The following is a 21,163-nucleotide window of genomic DNA, read 5'->3' as shown; positions in this document are numbered from 1 at the left end:
TGCCCACACATTTTCTATGGGATTGAAGTCAGGGCTTTGTGATTGCCACTACAATACCTTTACTTTGTTGTCCTTAAGCCATTTTGCCACAACTTTGGAAGTATGCTTGTGGTCATTGTCCATTTGGAAGACCCATTTGCGATCAAGCTTCGTTCAATATATCCACATAATTTTCCTCCTCATGATGCCATCTATTCTATATCTATGCTCTTACGCGCAACGCATCTCAGAGTGCCTGCATACAGCCCTTAGCCGTGGTATATTGGCCATATACAACAAACCCCCGAGGTGCCTTATTACTATTATAAACTGGTTACCAACGTAATTAGAGCAGTTTACCCATCGTATTCAGTCTGATATAACACGGCTGTCAGCCAATCAGCATTCAGGGCTCGAACCACTCAGTTTATAATACTCTATTTCCCCTGCAGAAGGCAGCAGCGATCATGTCTCAACACTGCAAACCCTAGGGAGTTTTTTAAGCACTTGACACCTTGGGTTCTGCCTCACCCACCCCAGGATCCCCACTCACAGGTGTGTGTGTGTGTGTGTGTGTGTGTGTGTGTGTGTGTGTGTGTGTGTGTGTGTGTGTGTGTGTGTGTGTGTGTGTGTGTGTGTGTGTGTGTGTGTGTGTGTGTGTGTTTAACTATACTTGTGGAAGTCCCCACAGGAATAGTAGACAAACAAAAATTTGACCAACTGGGGACATTTTGTTTGTCCCCACAAGGTCAAATGCTATTTCTGGGGGGGTTTAAGGTTAGAATTAGGGTTAGGGGCTAGAGTTCGTTTTCGGATAAGGGTTAGGAGCTAGGGTTAGGTTTAAGGTTAGGGAAAATAGGATTTTGGAAAGGACTGAATTGTGTGTCCCCACAAGGTTAGTTATACAATATATATATATATAGAGAGAGAGAGAGAGAGAGAGAGAGAGAGAGAGAGAGAGAGAGAGAGAGAGAGAGAGAGAGAGAGAGAGAGAGAGAGAGAGAGAGAGAGAGAGAGAGAGAGAGAGAGAGAGAGAGAGAGAGAGAGAGAGAGAGAGAGAGAGAGAGAGAGAGAGAGAGAGATTTTATTGATATCTATATGCTATCATGGAATATGCAAACTAGGCTGTATTGTTATTTCCAGACATATTCCTTGCATCTTCTTTGTTTGTATCCCCGATAAGGTGTTATTTTCATGCAAATGTCTTCTACCTGACTTGTACATTTCTGTATTCTCCATTCTTTACATAGCAAGTCCTACATTTAGATGATACCAATGGAGTCTAACAGACAACGCTGTCATATTTGATAAGTCAGAACCCTGCACTCCCACCTTCCCCCACAGACCAACAATGGACTCTACCTTCACTCAGACACCCACTCACCGCTGTAGTCCATTAATGGTCTCTCCCAGCTCTCCTTCCAAATCCTCTGATTCTATACATCCCTGTTAGCAATTTATATTACACTTCAATAACACTAACCCCAATGCAAATCAGGGGGAGGAAAATAGGACAGGGAGGTAGATGGACGAGGAGGATGTGATTGAAGAGGAAGAGAAAGATAGTAAGACTACTGAGGGAGAGGAGGAGGAGAGTGTTAGCGAAGCAGAGGATATATCCCACTGCTACGCCTTTTTCCTCCACAATGGCTTAAAACTTCTTAGAACTAGGGGGCGACATTTTCACTTTTGGATGAATTGGTGCCCAAATTGAACGGCCTCGTACTCTGTCCTAGATCATATGATATGCATATTATTATTACTATTGGATAGAAAACACTCTGAAGTTTCTAAAACTGTTTGAATTATATCTGTGAGTAAAACAGAACTCATATGGCAGGCAAACTTCCAAACAGGAAGTGAAAATTCTGAAATGGGTCGCTGTGAGGGGCATCGCCTATTCAAATGTCTTATATTTATGGATCTGTATGCACTTCATACGCCTTCCACTAGATGTCAACAGGCAGTAGAACGTGGAATGAAGCGTCTAGCCTGATGTGGGACCGGATGAGAGCCATTGGAGTGACTGGTCAGGCATATTGCCAGTTCTTGGCCACGCACACTGCGCATGTGATGTCCTTCATTGCTATCGGTTATATAGATATGAAGAAATGCTCCGTTTGGGACGTTATTGGATATATATGAGAAAAACATCCTGAAGATTGATTCTCAACTGAGTTTGACCAGTTTATTCGATTTGTAATATCACTTTTTGAAGTTTTTGTTCATTAGCGTAAATTTGGATGGACACGTGAACTACACATGCTAGCCAAAGTTGCTAATTCGACAGAAGTAATGGACATTATAAAACAAAACAACGATTTATTGTGGAACTAGGATTCCTGGCACTGCATTCTGATGAAAGATCATCAAAGGTAAGGGAATATTTATGATGTAATTTCGTATTTCTGTTGACTCGAACATGGCGGAGAATGGCTGAGCGCCGTCTCAGATTATTGCATGCTGTGCTTTTTACTAAAGTTATTTTTTAAATCTAACACAGCGGTTGCATTAAGAACCAGTGTATCTTTAATTATATGTTAAACATGTATCTTTATCAAAGTTTTATGATGAGTATTTCTGTATTTCACGTGGCTATCTGTAAATACTCTCGCTATTTTGGAGCCATTTCTGAACATGGCGCCAATGTAAAACCACGATTTCTGGCTATAAATATGCACATTATCGAACAAAACATAAATGTATTGTATAACATGATGTCATATAACTGTCATCTGATGAAGTTGTTCAAAGGTTAGTGATTAATTTTCTCTCTATTTGTGGGTTTTGTGAAAGCTATCTTTGCTGTGAAAAAATGGCGGTGTGTTTTTGGATATGGTGGTGAGCTAACATAAATATATGTTGTGTTTTCGCTGTAAAACATTTTAAAAATCGGACATGTTGGCTGGATTCACAAGATGTTTATCTTTAATTTTATGTACAACATGTATCTTTCATCAAAGTTTTATGATGAGTATTTCTATATTTCACGCTGCTCTCTGTAATTATTCTGGCTATTTTGAATGCATTTCTGAACATGGCGCCAATGTAAAAAAAAACATCATCTACCGACGTAACCGTCCGAGGGGGTTTCTGTCCCGAAGCAAGCACCAGTTAGCCTGGAGTTAGCCTCGAGCTAGGCCCATCTCCCGGCTAGCCAAAGAAATCCATCAGACAATCCCTGGGCTTCAATACCTCTTTTGCCAATTGTCCTAGACCCTTTGTAGCCGACACGGAGTCCCGCCTATCCATCACGACTGGTCTGCCGACGTTACCGTCCGGGGTGGTTTCAACAGGCTCCCCCGTTGCGACATCCCCCTGAGGCCCATCTGCTAGCCTGCTGCTCTCCCCGGCCTGCTAGCTGTCTGAATCTCTGTGCCTCCAGCTCGCCTAGCTACTCACTGGTCCCTATGATTACTCCGCTACACATGCCTCTCCCTAATGTCAATATGCCTTGTCTATTGCTGTTTTGGTTAGTCATTTTTGTCTTATTTTACTGTAGAGCCTCCAGCCCTGCTCAATATGCCTGTTGTTCCACCTGCATCTGGCTTAAATGGTGCTTCTAGAGACAAAACCTCTCTCATTGTCACTCAATGCCTAGGCTTACCTCCACTGTACTCACATCCTACCATACCCTTGTCTGTACATTATGCCTTGAATCTATCCTTCCGTGCCCAGAAACCTGCCCCCTTTACTCTCTGTTCCGAACGCACTAGACAACTAGTTATTTTAGCCTTTAGCCGTACTCTTATCCTACTGGTGATGTAGAGGTTAACCCAGGCCCGGCAGCCCCCAGCATCACTCCCATTCCCCAGGCGCTCTCATTTGTTGACTTCTGTAACCGTAAAAGCATTGGTTTAATGCATGTTAACATTAGAAGCCTCCTCCCTAAGTTTGTTTTATTCACTGCTTTAGCACACTCCGCCAACCCGGAGGTCCTAGTAGTGTCTGAATCCTGGCTTAGGAAGGCCACCGAAAATCCTGAAATTTCCATCCATAACTATAACATTTTCTGACTAGACAGAACTGCCAAAGGGGGCAGATTTGCAATTTACGTCAGAGATAGCCTGCAGAGTTCTGTCATACTATCCAGGTCTGTGCCCAAACAATTCGAGCTTCTTCTTTTAAAAATCCACCTTTCCAGAAACAAGTCTCTCACCGTTGCATTTGTTATAGACCCCCTTCACCCCCCAGCTCTGCCCTGGACACCATATGTGAATTGATGTAACTCTATGGCAGCACCCAATGGGCTTGAATTTTCAAGCTCTACCCTTAGATTTGGTAGTGACGTAGTGTCCCCTTGAGTGACAGAACACTGAGCCAATCATTGTGCAACTTGAGAACAATACCAACCCCTACACTCCGTATTTTCTGCTGGCTGCCCCACCACCACAGAAAGCACTGAGCTAAGCTGAAACACCTGCATTTTGGAGCTGCCTTACTCAAGAAAGCAAAAAAGAGACCATGTTTGTATGCTGTTTCATTAACTCAATGATTTTTTTTCATTGTTTGCAAACTGAAATGTGACACATATTAATGCCAAAATAACAGGCAAAACAGGCAAACCCCCCCCACCCCCATTTGTTGCTTAAAACGTGGGGCACAAATGTTGGGTTGCCACTGAGTGGATGGATGACTCTCTATGTGGACATAAACTGGATGGAGACGGATTACTATTTTGTAATTTAATTAACCACTGCACACAGATACAGCCATGCATTAACTTAACTATTTCCTATTCTCTCTTTTTCAATTAATTCACATTCCACCAATCACAAAACAGCAAGATGGTTGCTAGGTAAATACTCAATAACTATTACCATTCCAAACAACTAATTCCACACTCTTTTTACCCCTTTACACTTGTAGGAATTCACCTATATGGATAGGGCTAAATTGAAATGTATCATACAGAAGAAATATGAAAATGCATAACCATGGTAGCAATTGAAAGGGAAGAGTTTGTAGATAATGGGAAAATTATTAGACCAAAGGTGAGTACACAACAGTTCACCTGACACAAGACTGAAGACAAACATTATACTGTTGATTTTATGTACATTTTACATTTACTGTACATTTACTGTATCATCCAAGTTCACTAGGCAAGTTGCCCATGGAAGGACTCGCAGTACCATCTCCATTAGTCTCTGGAATGTTGCCGGAGCATTGCCGAGTCCCATTGGCCCACTTCCTGTTGTGAATGCTGTCTTCTCACTTACTTGCTCCTCTAGCTCCACTTGCCAGGACTGATTCTGAAGGTCCATTGTTGAGAACCATGCGGAACCAGACAGTGCATCCAAGGCATAATCGACTCTTGGCAGCCTGTTCGACCTTGGTCTTCTGAACTCTTGCTGAAGACATCAGTGTACTTCTGAAGATCGGTGTACTTGAGAAGTGATTTCAGTGACTGAGCTTGAGCGCAGTCATCTATCATCACAGGAGGTTCAGCAACATCCAGGGAATGTCATGTGGCACAGCATGTCTTCCACAACTGAGGTTTCAAGAGATGAGGTGACATGAAACTCACCCAAGTGTTGGCCACGATGTAACTCAATGTCACACATGCACCACCGTCATGCCATTTTGAACGTTGCTAAATGTGCATGCACACGACATCACTAGTTGTGTTGATCATGAGGACGCCAACATAGTCTGTTGGCACAGGAGATGACGCCGTAGCTCCTGCCACACAAGCTGTGAAGATGGTCTCAGTCCTAGCAAGAATCCGGATTGAAGTCAGTACTGAGACGTCATGTCCTTAAGGGAGTAGAGGGAGCTCCATGTTTTACAAGAACAGCTGTCCCTAGCAACTATCCAGTCGGGCATGGTGCTGCTGCAGGAAATCCCAGCCAAATATCACCGGATGGCAGGCCCCTTTGACAACTTGAAACTCTTGCTGGAGTAGTTCTTTCCCTAGGCGAATGCCTACTGACATAGTGCCAAACACTGTCCATTGACAGAGCGGGCTAGCATAAAGGATGTCTTCATGGGGCACTTTTTCAGTGCTGGATGGGATGTTCTAAAATCCTTACTGATGATGGAAATAGTCAATCCATAGTCGATCCTGTGTCAAGAAGAGAAGACACTTCAATTTTCTTAAAGATGGCAAGAATGCTAGCTGAAACACCCACTGTGGAAACCATCTTGTCAGGGGAGTCAACAGGGAGAATTGAGGGGTGTCAACAGGGAGCTCTGGTGAACTAGCTGATGTTTGCTCCCCAACAACGACTAGTGATTGTTTCCCTGCTGTGTGAAACCAGACACGCTTGTCTGCCCATATCTGTCAGGGGACTGGAACCGTAAACTGCGGCTGGCATGAGAGCTTTCACCTCTATCTCTCTTTGGAGTTGGACTCGGGCTGCTGTTTCGTCTGTCCCTTGCATCAGACTGGTTCCTGTAGTCTGGATAGTGAGCTCTTGGTGAGTAATCTGGAGAGTAGTTGCGACGGCGTCCACCATCAGAGTCTCAATCTCGTCAGCCTTGGCAGTATTCTGGAGAGGCAGGACGGTACTGGCGGTGAGACGCTGGACCACGTCCATGTCGTTAAGGTGAGTAGTAGGCTTTTGATGGAGGTTGAGCTTGACAGTCTGGTGAGAACCCGCATTCTCCTCTTGTAGCATCATTGGATGGTATGGAGATCCTGTCGGCCCAGAAGCCCACACATTGTGTGATGTTCTGTTTTTCTCCTGTAGCTGGCATACCTCACGCTTCAGACCTTTCACAGTGAGCATCAGCTGTTCCACAGCATGAAGGAGCTTCTCATCTGTGTCATTAGAAAGAACCATAGCAACCTCAAATCAAATCAGATTTTATTAGTCACATACACATGGTTAGCAGATGTTAATGCGAGTGTAGCGAAATGCTTGTGCTTCTAGTTCCGACAATGCAGTAATAACCAACAGTAATCTAACCTAACAATTCCACACTACTACCTTACACACACACACAAGTGTAAAGGGATAAAGAATATGTACATAAAGATATATGAATGAACCTGGTCTGGGGTCTGTGCCACTGGTGGGTACGCAGCATGTACAGTGCCTTCAGAAAGTATTCATACCCCTTGACTTATTCCACATTTGTTGTGTTACAGCCTAAAGTCAAAGGTTATAATAAATGTCTCACCAATCTATAGACAATACCCCATAATGACAAAGTGAAAACATGTTTTAAGAAATTTCTGCAAATGTATTGAAAATGAAATACAGCTATATTTAATTGACAGAAGTATTCACAATACATGTTAGAATCACCTTTAGCGGCAATTACAGCTGTGAGTCTTTCTGGGCAAGTCTCTAAGAGCTTTGCACACCTGGATTGTACAATATTTGTACATTATTCTTTTTTAAGTTTAAGCTCTGTCAAGTTCATAGCTAGACAGCAATTCAAATCTTGCCATAGATTTCAAACCGATTTAAGTAAAAACTGTAACTAGGCCACTCAGGGACATTAAATGTCATCTTGGTAAGCAACTCCGGTGTATATTTGACCTTGTGTTTTTGGCCATTGTCCTGATGAAAGGTGAATTTTTCTCCCAGTGTCTGTTGAAAAGCAGACTGAACCAGTTTTCCTTTTGCCTGTGCTTAGCTATATTCTGTTTCTTTTTATCCTAAAAAAACTCCCTAGACCTTGCTGATGAGAAGCATATCCATAACATGATGCAGCCACCATCACCATGCTTGAAAATATGAAGTGGTAGTCAGTGATGTATTGTATTGGATCTGTCTCAAACAACACTTTGTATTCAGGACATAAAGTTAATGTCTTTGCTACATTTTTTTGCAGTTTTAAATTAGTGCCTTACTGCAAACAGGATGCATGTTTTGGAATGTTTTTATTCAGTATAGGCTTCCTTCTTTTCACTGTCAATTAGGTTAGTATTGTGGAGAAACTACAATGTTGTTGATGCATCCTCAGTTTTCTCCTATCACAGCCATTAAACTCTTTAACTGCTTAAAAGTCACAATTGTCCTTATGATGAAATCCCTAAGCAGTTTCCTTCCTCTACAGCAACAGAGTTAGGATGAACACCTGTGTCTTGGTAGTGACTGGGTGTATTGATACACCATCCAGAGTGTAATAAATAACTTCACCATACTCAAAGGGATATTCAGTGTATGCTTTTTTAGTTTGACCCATTTACCAATAGCCAATAGCTTCTTTGTGAGGCATTGGAAAACCTCCCTGGTCTTTGTGGTTGAATCTGTGTTTGAAATAATTAACATAATAAAGAAATCCCCATCAAAATCTGTCAGTTTAAGCAAGAGATACAGTAGTTATTTTTGCATGGTCTATGTTTTAATCCACCACAACTGCCTATGTCGGACTTCTGCATCTGTGGTGGAAAGTGGCAGAGCTACAGCTCTGTTTGTCAGATGAGGAGACATCCCGAAAATCAGTCTTCTCGCGGAAATGTCTGTAGCGTCCGTACCGTTTGGGCTACGAACACGATGGTGTTCTCCGTTTTGCTCTACGGCCCCCACAACTGTCACAGGACTCGTTTGCAGGTAACCAGGTGCCAGTTAATGGAAATTAATGGAAGTAGTTTTGTGCGCCCCTAAAATGGGTTAAATATATGTCCAAAAAACGAAATATTTCCAGTGCTTTCTTATACTGTATCTCCTAGATAAATGACAGACACTTATTTTTTTATCCTCCCTTTTTCCTTTTATGAATGTGTTATTCAGTGTGTTTCTTAACACACTCAAAGATATGTCGCTTGACTGTGAAGTCTGCACCCTCGAGTATGCCGCTCCCTTCCCTTCAAATGACTTTGCCCAATCAATTATATAATGAGATGGGTTGGTCAGGTGTGTGAAGGACAACAAACAATATCTGGTAGCGGAAACCGGACAGAATGTTTCTCTGTCACCTCTCTCACACATACTCTCTCAAACGTATAATTATCTGACCGATTTATCTTACAGTTGGTATAATTGCAATACTTTACGAGACAACATTATAGCCTGCCAGGCATATCATTGCACTGCCTGGCTTGATGCAACACAAGGTTTAATGGTGAGACTTAACTGACTGAGTTGCGGTGCAGCCAAAATCAATAACAAGTGCCAAAAGTAGACCTAGTGGCATGACTTGCTTGTCGATGAGAAGCTATATGAACTTTTAACCGACAAGTGAGAGGTGCTCCTCTGCTTTCCGTGCATGGATGCAACACACGCCCAGCATGTTGTGCTCTTAGTCCTGTTTAGGATAGAATTAGGAGATGTCTACCCCTTTGTTTTTCAAGTTCATGTCTGCTTCTGATAGGATGTTATTGGTTCTACTACTTACTGGTGGTTGTAGTGTTGTTGACATTAAATACAATGTTTGTTCTAGTTTGAGTATTATCATTCCAGTATCTAGTTACTGGTTCTAGAGTGTTATTGACATCAGAATGTTGTTGGTTCTAGTGACTATTTGGGTTGTTGTTTAATAGAACACTGTCGTGACGTTGTATTGATTAATGTGACGATTGCTGCTCGTCGAATGATTAACGGTATATAATTATGTGATTAAATTAATCAGGCAATTATTAAATCATTAACCTGGGGCACCATGGGAAAGATTTAGCTTTATTGAGTTTCTATTCCCCAAATTAACTCAAAGAATATCAGAATACAGATTTTACAACAGTTGCTAATTAATCAATTTCCTCTACAGTCTCATTCTGAACGTTGCATAATTCGGGAATCTGCACAAACCCGAGTCTCACCAAATAAGTCCGTACCACACCAGGTGAGTTGATTATTTATTTGCTAACAAGCTAAAATTATAATATAAGATACACATACACAAACATACAGTCTAGGCTATTGATTAGAACGTAGTACGATGAACAGGTCCCTAGCGGGCCAACACCATATGACACGTGTTACACGAAATGGGGATTTCAAAAGAGAGAGAGAGACAGTACACAAGAGAAAAACACACTTGGGTGCATTTGTCAGCTATGCTTATTTTAACTATAACCTTGACCCGAACTGATGCTCTTAGATTACTTGTTGGTTATTACTGCATTGTCGGAACTAGAAGCACAAGCATTTCGCTACACTCGCATTAACATCTGCTAACCATGTGTATGTGACTAATAAAATTTGATTTGATTTGATTTGATTTATGGGTCAGAATATAACAATGTAATTACGTGTTGAAGGTCTCCGACGGGTGTCTGCGTGGACCGGATTCCAACTTCTCTGATGATGGTTACCGAGTGTAACTTTCTGTTTCTCCTCATGATGTCAGTGTCCTTTCTCTTAGTGGTCTGTTTCCTTGCTCTGAAAAGGGGTCTTCGGAGGAGGGCTAATCAGCCGTGTGGATGGTTCCAGCGTGGGAGGAAAACAGTGTAGACACACGATTCTTTGGAGAGTGGTGACCGTGTGGTCCTGCTTGAATTCACCCCCTTTAGATACAGCTACTCGTCCGAAGCACAGGTTGTTAAAAGGTTCCTTTGTCTTCTTCAAACTCGTATTGCGTTTTGGGTTTGCTGACCACTCAGACCTTGGCTGCAGCTCAGGGTCCTTAGTCTAATATGTTCATTCTTAACTCACATGTTTTATACCCTCCGGTCAGAAATGGGCATTTCCGCCTTCAAGGCAATTCTCTGGGCGTACCAAGTTATGAGGCAAGGTCTGGATTTTACTCAGATCTGATTTAGAAAACTAACTTCACATTTCATGTTTACAAAAACATTCTCTTTGATCTGGACATTTTCCACACCACGTACAATATGCAAACAGTAGGCACATATTAGGAAAACTCTTAAAGTTACAATGTTTTCGTTATAACGTCGTCCTTTCTCTTTTAATAACATAACAAAAACGACATTCATTTTCATATTCCATCTATCGTCATTACCACCATTGTGGCTGACAAAACCTATTGTCCCAAAGTCAATTTATTGCATGTTAATGTTCAGAGGCCGGTTCTCCATAGTGAGAGGACAAATTCATTTTGTCTGCTCCTTTAAGATTCACAATTGACTTGAGGTCTCATAAAACCACCCCATCTCCATACGTCTCGATCTCTTTCCCTCTGGTGGGTGTGAGAGATCTCTCTGTAGGATTCTGGTCCACGGTAACCTGACCCAAGCAGGCCAGTCATGACAACATCAATGATTCTAGTATATAATTGGTTGAAGTATATAATTGGATCTAGCTCTAGTAAAGTTGTTGGCATCAGTTTTTTCGCTTCAGATATGCAGTGTCATGCAATTTGCTGCCTGTGTGGTGCAGTTACAACCCTCTAAACATAGAGAGTGGAGCAGATTGGGGCATGACAGCACAGTACATGCTTTACTGCCATAGTTCATCTGTTGGCATCGGTCCCGGTTGATTTACCTGAACATACTGTAGGATCAGCTTTGGACATCTGATTTTGGCTTGGGTGCCAGTTCTTGTACAACTGGAATCAACCCTTTATGATTAAAGATACCATGAGCCCACAGGTGTAGTGATACGGTACACCTGAGGCAGTCAGTGACAGTGTGTAGTAGAAGATAAACTGGTTTAGCACTATATCTGATGTTCTGAGTGATTTATTAGATATTTTGTCAGTGTTGCATTGAAAACAATGGATCTATAAGCTCTTACCTCTGATTTATAGTCTGTCTGCCCTTAGGAACTAGCAACATGGGGTTTAATTTACTCTGAATAATATGATCTCTTCTCCTCCCTTCCTCCTTTTCTTTTTTCTGTCCTTACCACTCTTTTCATCCCTGTCTCAACTCATGAAACCGTCACTCTCTCCTTTCACGTTGTCCTCTCTCTTTCATACACAGGAAAATATGAAGCAGAGCAGTCTCTAAATCACAGTGACATCACACTGTAGAGCTGTAGAACACCTTGACCAGGGGTGCTGAAGAAAATGACTGCTGACATCTCCATCCCTCCAGATGGTCATATGGCAACTTGGAAGCCGTAGCTAAGGAGAGTTAATAGGTAATAGATTTTCATAATGCACTGTCTAATTGAGTCATCCAATCACTATTAATCGGTATGGTTTTAAATCACACTATATTAGAGAGGTAATTTGAATTTACCATATTAGTCTTGTTATTCAAGTCCCTATCCTATTTCTGTCGTCTGCCTTGCCTCTGCCCTGTGAGTACTACTGGCCAGCCTGCTACTTACTGTATGTGAGGCTAGTGGTGCAGACCAGAGCACCGAAGTTTTGTTTATCTCTTGTATTTTCTTGTTTGTCGGCTGGTGCAATGTATTCACTATAATTCAGGTATTCCTTTTCTTATTTGATTCTAAATACTGCAAAACTATGTTTGAAACAAAGCTGAAGTTATACATATTGAAATTATGCATAATATGGTAAACAATAGTAATATTATAGTATCCAATGTCAATAAAATAAAGTTTATTGAAATACTAAAATGTCTTGTGCTAATATTAAAATAATATTTCCTTTCAAAATGTCATGTTATTGTCTTCTTCTGAGCTCTTCTGCAAGCATGTCCTTCAACAAGCTCAAACTGAGTAAATTGCAATGTCCTTACTGTGAGACGCCTAAGACAGCGCTACAGGGAGACAGGACGGACAGCTGATCGTCCTCGCAGTGGCAGACCACATGTAACAACACCTGCACAGGATCGGTACATCCGAAAATCACACCTGCTGGACAGGTACAGGATGGCAACAACAACTGCCCGAGTTACACCAGGAACGCACAATCCCTCCATCAGTGCTCATAATAGGCTGAGAGAGGCTGGACTGAGGGCTTGTAGGCCTGTTGTAAGGCAGGTCCTCACCAGACATCACCGGCAACAACGTCGCCTATGGGCACAAATCCACAGTCGCTGGACTAGAAAGGACTGGCAAAAAGTGCTCTTCACTGACGAGACGTGGGTTTGTCTCACCAGGGGTGATGGTTGGATTCGCGTTTATAGTCGAAGGAATGAGCATTACACCGAGGCCTGTACTCTGGAGCCACCACCCATACTGCCACCACCCAAACTGCTCGTTCTGTGCATGATTTCCTGCAAGACAGGAAGGTCAGTGTTCTGCCATGGCCAGCGAAGAGCCCGGATCTCAATCCCATTGACACGGTCAGAGTCCGTGTTAGGTGAGCCCGAGGCTTCAGCAGAGGCCTGCTCCTTTGTGGCCCGCGGCTGTTGTTGTCTCAACATTTTACATTTACAAGGCCAACATTTTCAAAGAAAAAGACAGATTAGTGAATTGGGTACGATTCCAAATTAAATGTTACAAATTTAGGGGGAGGTGTTGGTCAAGTATTAATAGTAAATTGTTCGCCTTGGATCGGAGCACCGAGAACCCGTATTCACATGTTGCTGCTCACCAGCGCCCCCCTCGGGCTGCAATTTCTGAGGCTGGTAACTCTAATGAATTTATCCTCTGCAGCAAAGGTAACTCTGGGTCTTCCTTTCCTGTGGTGGTCCTCATGAGAGCCAGTTTCACCATAGCGCTTGATGGTTTTTGCGACTGTACTTGAAGAAACTTTCAAAGTTCTTGACATTTTCCAAATTGACTGACTGCATTTAGCTCCAGAAATAACGATTGAATTGAACGGAACAGCTAACTGGAAACTGTTTGGTTAGATTAGAATGCAAATGGTGTCCATATTGAGAGAGTGGAGTCTCTATTGGCTATTTGTATTAAAGTGTTCATGGTACGTCATCAGTTTCATTTGATTCATCCCACAACTATACATTAAACTGATGGAGTAAATTTGTGTTCTCCATCTATAATCTAAACCAGTTACATGGCATATCCATGCAGATTATATGACACATGCATGTGGGGTTAGCACACGCTATTAACTGCATCTTGTTTGTTTAAAAAAACACATACTTGTGGCTCCTCTCAGCTACAACTGAACACAGGTCAGATTTAGTGGTCACACAGGTTCATCCTGTAATGGTGTAGTTACTTATTGGCCTCTTACTTACTCAGTCACTACCCTCTCACTCTCTTTCTGCTATCTCTTTCCTGTTCTCTTTCTGCTCTCTGTCCATCTTCCTCTAATTTACTCAACTCATCCTCTCTGCCCTATGTCTAATCTTCTCTCCCTATCTTTTTCACTCTCTACCGCCCTCCTCTCCATCTCTCCCTTTACCTCCCCCTCTCAGCTGCATCGTTGTGCTGTGTTCTGTCTGCTCCAGTGTGGCAGAGAGATATATGACACAGAACTGGTGATGGCAGACAGGAGTTTGACTGACATCTGCTTCGAGGACACCATCATATTATGGGTGGCCTTTCGATTTGATCTCATTTTGTCTGCTTAACCTATTTGACACTATTAGTTTCAGTGATGTTGCATTTTGTCTGTGGTTTTAGTCTTTGCATAAAAACGTATAGAGAACTTTTGTCCTCTTCAATCTTCAGCTTGATTATGTTATTTGTGCGTAATTTTCCATTTCACTCTGCCAATGTCTATTTGTTAATACTTGTTCCTATATATTTGTGTATGTACATGTATATGATCCAGTAAGGAGGCAGGCCCGGGCTTTGAGCTGCGTGTGGATCTATACAGTACCTGTGTGGTGGAGCACTTCTCCCCCGGCACAGGGACACTAGGACCCAGGATACAGAACTTCCTCAGTAGATTCCTGGGCTGCACTTCTGGAAGGAGGATCAGGGCAGTTCTGGAGTTTGCAGCCTGTTGTACCATACCCAACGTAGAGGGAGGAGATGGAGGAGGGTCTCTATCACCTCTGCTGCCTGTCCTCTGTACACAGTGAGTGTTTATGTAGCAGCTACACACACGCACAGCACGCATACACGGTACACACACAGACCTGACCTAATGCCAGTGAGTGAGAGGAGAGCAGACCAGACTGTGACTCTATAATTTCTCAAGTGTGTGGTTTCTTTCTGCGGGGGCCTAAGTATCACCTGCTGGCCCACACCACACTGAAAATGGCCCATGTTCAGGACAGATTCAGAACACACGACCTGTCCATATCAGCCACAGGTGAGCGACTCCTCTACTATACTCTTCTCTCCTCTCTCTGTATACAGTATACTGTCTATGTATAGCAAGCAACAATGGTTGTGTCCAAAATCTGGCTTGCCTACTACTTACTTAAACTGCATACTGTGTACTAATCGTACGACATACTATTTAGAACATACTGTTTAGTAAAAATGTATGCAGTAAGCAACAAATATCAGCATACTAGGCTCATCCTACTGACAATGCGTCATCTAATCCTGTCACACCCTGATCTGTTTCATCTGTCTTTGTGCTTGTCTCCACCCCCCACCAGGTGTCTCCCATCTCCCCTCTTTATCCTCTGTGTATTTATACCTGTGTTCTCTGTTTGTCTGTTGCCAGTTAGTTTTGTTCGTCAAGCATACCAGTGGTTTTCCCCTTGCTCTTGTCTTTTGTATAGTTCTAGTTTTCCCTTTTTTGACCATTCTGCCTACCCTGAGCCTGCCTGCCGTCCTGTACCTTGCCCAACAACACTGGATTATTGACCTCTGCCTGCCCTGACCCTGAGACTGCCTGCCGTTCTGTACCTTTTGGACTGGATTACTGACCTCTGCCTGCCCTTGACCTGTTGTTTTGCCTGCCCACTGTTCTAGTAATACACTGACATGCTGATTGAGTTCGAATAACAGACTGGAAGCTTCAAAAGGAGGGTGGTGCTTGGAATCATTGTTCTTCCTCTGTCAACCATGGTTACCTGCAAGGAAACACGTGCTGTCATCATTGCTTTGCACAAAAAGGTCTTCACAGGCAAGGATATTGCTGGCAGTAAGATTGCACCTAAATCAACCAATTATCGGATCATCAAGAACTTCAAGGAGAGCGGTTCAATTGTTGTGAAGAAGGATTCAGGGCACCCAAGAAAGTCCAGCAAGCGCCAGGACCGTCTCCTAAATTTGATTCAGCTGCGGGATCGGGGCACCACCAGTACAGAGCTTGCTCAGGAATGGCAGCAGGCAGGTGTGGGTCCATCTGCATGCACAGTGAGGCGATGACTTTTGAAGGATGGTCTGGTGTCAAGAAGGGCAGCAAAGAAGCCACTTCTCTCCAGGAAAAACATCAGGGACATACTGATATTCTGCAAAAGGTACAGGGATTGGACTGCTGAGGACTGGGGTAAAGTCATTTTCTCTGATGAATCCCCTTTCCGATTGTTTGGGGGATCCGGAAAAAAGCTTGTCCGGAGAAGACAAGGTGAGCGCTACCATCAGTCCTGTGTCATGCCAACAGTAAAGCATCCTGAGACCATTCATGTGTGGGGTTGCTTCTCAGCCAAGGGAGTGGGCTCACTCACAATTTTGCCTAAGAACACAGCCATGAATAAAGAATGGTACCAACACATCCTCCGAGAGCAACTTCTCCCAACCATCCAGGAACAGTTTGGTGACGAACAATGCCTTTCCCAGCATGATGGAGCACCTTGCCATAAGGCAAAAGTGATAACTAAGTGGCTCAGGGAACAAAACATCGATATTTTGGGTCCATGGCCAGGAAACTCCCCAGACCTTAATCCCATTGAGAACTTGTGGTCAATCCTCAAGAGGTGGGTGGACAATCAAAAACCCACAAATTCTGACAAACTCCAAGCATTCATTATGCAAGAATGGACTGCCATCAGTCAGGATGTGCCCCAGAAGTTAATTGACAGCATGCCAGGGCGGATTGCAGAGGTCTTGAAAAAAAAGGGTCAACACTGCAAATATTGACTCTTTGCATCAACTTCATGTAATTGTCAATAAAAGCCTTTGACACTTATGAAATGCTTGTAATTATACTTCAGTATTCCATAGTAACATCTGACAAAAATATCCAAAGACACTGAAGCAGCAAACTTTGTGGAAATTAATATTTGTGTCATTTTCAAATCTTTTGGCCACGACCGTACAGGTATTTGGACAATACCAATGACTTGTTAACCCATTGTGTTCTAGAGGACAGTGCGTTCTGGCTGCCTCTCTATGGCAGTGTGTGTTGTCGCCTGGCCGGCCAGCCTCTCTATTTGACCCAGCAGGTTATCAGTTGCAGGCTCAAGATCAAGGTGAGAGTTAGCTCTTCATCATCGTTAGTATTATTATCATTGGCATCATTTGTTTAATTATCCTAATCCTCAGTTTTGGTATCATAATTAGTGTCATTAGTTTAGTCAAAAGCATAATTAGTCATTCTCACCATTCTCATGGTCAGCTTTAAAAGGTGCTTGAAAAATCTACGGTGTCCTCAGAGGGACAAGTCTTATCTGTTACTGCAGTCGAGAGGATGGAGGCCCAAGAGGAGCCGTTATTCACCATCGCCATCAACAAGGTTGGTTACTCCTGTAAACATACAAGACAGGTTAGCGAGCATATTCACACACACAGTCATCCATACACAGCCTAAATGCAAACTGACATACATTTGCATGACACCCCACTATAATCCTATTTACCCCCACAAAATGACAATATTGTTTTTATTAGAGGTTTCTGCCCACTTGTAACAAGATATAACATCACAACACCACTCCTGTCCTGTATTGCTTGTATTGCAGGGGTCTCCAACCTTTTCTAGCATGAGAGCTACTTTTTAAAGAATTAAACATGTCCCGAGCTACAATTTTTATTCTAGCTTTCAAATAGGTACATTCTTCTCTTCTCCCCCGCAGCACTCAAAGTAGTGCACTGTTTTCTGTCAGTATACCTGGTAAAATAATGGTTAATAAACAACTCTAAGTGGGGCCCTATAAAGTCTGTGATTTATATTTTTTTCACCCCAAAAATGTTTTGTATTTTCCTAAGTTTTATGACAAAGTTAGCAAATAACAAATAATAGATACAAATTATATACTTCTGCCAGGTAAGCCTACTTTGCAGTTAACATTTAATTGAGAAGGTTTTGGAGAAAGTATTTCTGTCAACCCACATCAACTGGCTACACAATGAGTGATCGACAAACACGCATACCACACAGACAGACAGGCAATATTGCTGGAAATGAATTGGCAGATATTGTGTTAGGTTTGTCTTTTAAAGCCAATAGTGGCTAACCTTGGGTGGGATAATGTCAATGTAGCCTTGATTAGATAGTCAAATCAAATTTTAGTTGTCACATACACGTGTTTAGCAGATGTTACTGTGGGTGTAGCGAAATGCTTGTGTTTCTATCTCCAACAGTGCAGTAATATCTAACAATACAAACGTAATAAAGTAAAGGAATGGAATTAAGAATACATAAATATTTGGATGAGCAATGTCAGAGCGGCATAGACTAAGATACAGTAGAATAGGATGAGAATTACATATGAGATGAGTAATACAAAATATGTAAAAATTATTAAAGTGACTAGTGTTCTAATTATCAAAGTGGCCAGTGAGGCAGCAGCCTCTAATGTACTAGTGATGACTATTTAACAGTCTGATGACCTTGAGATAGAAGCTGTTTTTCAGTCTTTGGTCCCAGCTTTGATGCACCCGTACTGACCTTGCCTTCTTGATGATAGCGACGTGAACAGGCAGTGGTTTGGGTGGCTGTTGTCCTTAATTATAGTTTTGGCCTTCCTGTGACATTGGGTGCTATAGGTGTCCTGGAGGGCAGGTAGTTTGCCCCCGGTGATGCATTGGGCAGACCGCACCACCCTCTGGAGAGCCCTGCGGTTGCGAGCGGTGCAGTTGCCGTACCAGGCAGTGATACAGCCCGACAGGATACTCTCAATTTTGCATCTGTAAAAATGTGTGAGGGTTTTGGGTGCCAAGACAAATTTCTTCAGCCTCCTGAGGTTGAAGAGGCGCTGTTGCGCCTTCTTCACCACACTGTCTGTGTGGGTGGACCATTTCAGTTTGTCAGTGATGTGTACACTGAGGAACTTGAAGCTTTCTACCTTCTCCACTGCGGTCCCGTCGAGGTGGATAGGGGGGTGCTCCCTCTGCTGTTTCCTGAAGTCCACGATCAGCTCCTTTCTTTTGTTGACGTTGGGTGAGAGGTTATTTTCCTGGCACCACACTCCCGGGGCCCTCACTTCCTCCCTGTAGGCTGTCTCATCATTGTTGGTAATCAGCCCTACTATGGTGTGTCATCTGCAAACTGATACATGTGATATTTGTTTGACAGTTTGCGGTGGAACACGTGAAAATTGCATGTACTTTAAGAATTGTTTGGCGAATTACTCTTAGGTGGGCTGCGATTTTCTGGTAGCTCGCAATGGACCTGTTGGAGACCCCTGCTGTATTGTCCTTAAAGTCTGCTGCAGCTCCATGATCTGTCCATTAGAGAGCACCATTGAGGTGTAACCCAAAGACACCCTTTGCTTGGAGATCTTGTTTTGAGCATTACCAGAATGGAATCCTGTTTGCCTGCTATTTAGCCCTTCACACACATTCTCTCAATGCAGTCTAGGAATATAGCTATCTTTATAACATGTCATTTTTTTTCCTAGAATGCAGCCAGCTATTTCACTCACAGTATTAGACATGCAATGTGGGTGTTTATCAGCCTGAGACGTCAGCTACATGCACACATCAGCGATGTGCACAACACATCTACGTGCACATTGCATCTACACACACAACACATCAGTTACACACACAACACATCAGCTATGTGCACAACACATATGCAGTGCACTCAATCAAGCATGATACACAGGTAGACACAACTACAGTAGCATGAATATCTCTTGCTTTAAGCTGTTACCAGCTGTACTTTAATATGACTACGAGCCATGCGTGTGCTTGCAAATTATTACGGACTACAAAGTGAAGCACAGCCGCAAGCTGCCCAGTGACACGAGCCTACCAGGCGAGCTAAATTACTTCTATGCTCGCTTCGAGGCAAGCAACACTGAAGCATGCATGAGAGCATCAGCTGTTCCAGATGACTGTGTGATCACGCTCTCCGCAGCCGATGTGAGTAAGACCTTTAAATAAGGTCAACATTCACAAGGCCGCAGGGCCAGACGGATTACCAGGACGTGTACTCTGAGCAATGAACTGACAAGTGTCTTCACTGACATTTGCAACCTGTCCCTGACCAAGTCTGCAATACCAACATGTTTCAAGCAGACCACCATAGTCACTGTGCCCAAGAACACCAAGGTAACCTGCCAAAATGACTACTGGCCCATAGCACTCACATCTGTAGCCATGAAGTGCTTTGAAAGGCTGGTCATGGCTCACATCAACACCATCATCCCAGAAACTCTAGACCAACTCCAATTTGCATGTCGCCCCAACAGATCCACAGATGATGCAATCTGTATTGCACTCCACACTGCCCTTTCCCACCTGGACAAAAGGAACACCTATGTGAGAATGCTATTAATTGACTACAGCTCAGCATTCAACACCATTGTGCCTTCAAAGCTCATCACTAAGCTAAGGACCCTGGGACTAAACACCTTCCTCTGCAACTGGATTATGGACTTCCTGACGGGCCGCCCCCAGGTGGTAAGGGTAGGTAACAACACATCTGCCATGCTGATCCTCAACACGGGGCCCCTCAGTGGTGTGTGCTCAGTCCCCTCCTGTACTCTCTGTTCACCGATGACTGCATGACCAAGCACGACTCCAGCATTAAGTTTGCCGATGCCACAACAGTGGTAGGCCTGATCACCGACAACGATTAGACAGGCTATAGGGAGGAGGTCAGAGACCTGGCCGGGTGGTACCAGGATAACAACCTCTCCCTCAACGTGATCAAGACAAAGGATTCTCATCGACGGGGCTGTAGTGGAGCAGGTTGAGAGCTTCACATTCCTCCGTGTCCACATCACCAACAAACTATTATGGTCCGAACACACCAAGAGGGCACGACAACGCCTATTCCCTCTCAGGAGATTGAAAAGATTTGGCATGGTCCTCAGATCCTCAAAAAGTTTTACAGCTGCACCATCGAGAGCATCCTGACTGGTTGCATCACCACCTGGTATGGAAACTGCTCGGCCTCCGACCGCAAGGCACTACAGAGGGTAGTGCGAATGGCCCAGTACATCACTGGGGCCAAACTTCCTGCCATCCAGGACCTGTAAACCAGGCGATGTCAGAGGAAGGCCCTGAAAATTGTCAAAGACTCCAGCCACCCTAGTCATAGACTGTTCTCTCTGATACCACACGGCAAGCGGTACTGGAGCTTCAAGTCTAGATCCAAAAGGCTTCTTAACAGCTTCTAGCCCCAGGCCATAAGATTTCTGAACAGCTAATCAAATGGCTACCCGGACTATTTGCATTGTCTCCCCCTTACCCTTATTTTTATGCTG

At 43.3% G+C, this 21,163-nt stretch overlaps 1 long non-coding RNA gene across 2 annotated transcripts in view; it reads left to right on the top strand.

Moving 5' to 3' along the window:
• LOC139544061 (uncharacterized) overlaps window positions 1-21,163 on the top strand; it is a 71,892-nt gene that overhangs the window by 1,325 nt on the left and 49,404 nt on the right. Inside the window, exons 1-5 of one of the 2 annotated variants that reach the window (XR_011668798.1) lie at window positions 9,643-9,717; window positions 11,759-11,918; window positions 14,075-14,194; window positions 14,434-14,682; window positions 16,869-16,975. This is a non-coding gene — a long non-coding RNA (uncharacterized lncRNA). Of the gene's footprint in view, window positions 1-9,642; window positions 9,718-11,758; window positions 11,919-14,074; window positions 14,195-14,433; window positions 14,683-16,868; window positions 16,976-21,163 lie in introns of those variants that run through there. The other variant, XR_011668797.1, reaches the window with a different exon arrangement.

This window comes from Salvelinus alpinus, chromosome 18 (genome assembly GCF_045679555.1).
Source record: "Salvelinus alpinus chromosome 18, SLU_Salpinus.1, whole genome shotgun sequence".
Classification (NCBI taxonomy): Eukaryota; Metazoa; Chordata; class Actinopteri; order Salmoniformes; family Salmonidae; genus Salvelinus; species Salvelinus alpinus.
The sequence above is the reverse complement of the archived record's forward strand: the minus strand, read 5'-3'. Positions and strand labels throughout refer to the sequence as shown.